Source organism: Echinops telfairi, unplaced genomic scaffold, assembly GCF_000313985.2.
Source record: "Echinops telfairi isolate 266 unplaced genomic scaffold, ASM31398v2 ScPeMD7_7416;HRSCAF=8454, whole genome shotgun sequence".
Classification (NCBI taxonomy): Eukaryota; Metazoa; Chordata; class Mammalia; order Afrosoricida; family Tenrecidae; genus Echinops; species Echinops telfairi.
Window position 1 is genome coordinate 2,186,289 of NW_022111316.1, and position 1,768 is coordinate 2,188,056.

Sequence of the window (1,768 nt, forward strand, 5' to 3'; positions counted from 1 at the left end):
TCCAGAGAATATGAGCAGAGCATCCACCATGACCAAATGGCATGGATAAACACTTCCATCGGACAAAGGAACTACGCAAACCACCACTGATCCAGGCTTCAGGCATAGCTGAATAGATAGGAGAGAGTAGAATTGTTCCATAGGGTTGCAAGGCTGCAAAATCATGATGAATGCAGACTGCCACATCTGTCTCCCGTGGAGCAGCTGATGTGTGCAAACTGCTCACCTTTGGGTTAGCAGCTGAGAGCTTGAACCACTGTGCCACCAGGACTCCTCATAGGGGTGTTTAAGAAACCTTGATAGTATACTGATCTGCTTCCATAAAGATTTGTAGATCAATAGAGCGGCTCTACTTTGTCACTATGAGTGGAAATCCACTCAATGGTAGTGAGTTTGGTTTGGGTTTGGAAAGAGTTTATCCCAGGAAAAAAATGGCCAGGTTTCCATAATAACAGTGATCTTCCCGGCTCACTGCAGTCTCAATCTGTTTTCCAAGTAATCTTGAAGAATACTAGCCTCTAAAGTACTGCTGCCATGGAAATGAACAACCTAGCAGAAGATGCGGGGAGCAAATCTATCTCCAACATCCAAATTTCAAGAGAACTGTCATTATCTGAAGTAACCATCCATTTCCTGGAGCACTGGTTGTTATTTAACCTGACTTGAAATTTGCTCAAGCTGAATCAACATATCAAATAAAAATATTAAATGATTAATCTAAACTACTCATAAAGAAAATCTCAAGGAAGAGGGAAAGTAGTGAAGTGAGTGCTAACGGATTTGATGTTATTATGGAATTAGATGGTGGTATAGTAATAATTATAATATAGTAAAATCCACTGAGTTGTACACCTATTTTCAAAATAAAGCTTCTACATCTAATAGAGAAATCTATTAAGGTTGCAGAGTACCAGGTCAACAAATAAAAATCATGTAGGTTCCTATAATAGTGATGAGAAATTAGGGAAGCAATTCCATTTACAATCCCCATCTGAGAGAATAAATACCTAGAAATAAATTTAACCTGGGACTTGTGAAGAGTATATACAATGAAAACTATAGACTGCAGATGAAAGAGGTTTTTTTAAGACTTAAATAATTGGGGAAATAGTTCATGTTCATTGATGGAAAGACTTAATAGTGTTAAGATGTCAATACTGCCCACAGCAATCTTTAGATTCAGTGTAATCCTGATCAAGATAGCACAATCATCTTTAGAGAAAACCTAATGCTTGATATCAAGTGAATGGCAGGAGGCCACAAATAGCTAAAACAATGGTAAAAGAGAAGTACAAAGCTAGAGGACTCACACATTCTGACTTTAAAGCATACTATATAGTTAATCACTATAGGTCTGTCAGTTTGTTGTACTGTGGTGGTTGGCATTCTGCTCTGACGTCGGAAGCTGTATCATCGGTAATCAGCAATGCAAGTACTAGCAGGATCATCCAAGGAGAACAGACTAAGGACAGACCAGGAAGAAGAAAGCGCTAAGCCTACTTTTGAGGGATTAGCGAATGAACACCCAAGGAATAGCAGCAGAACATGCCAGAAGATGAGCCTCTGAGGGAGGAAGGCACTCAACACACACTGGGAAAGAGCCGCCTCCTCAAAGTGGAGTTGACCTTAAGGATGATGAAGTAAAGCCTTGAGTATTTTCAGTTGCTGAGAAAGAACAACGCAGAATGAGAAGAAATTGCTGTACACAGCCATTAATAATCAAAATGTGGAATATATGAAATGTAAATCTAGAAAAATTGGAAGTTAT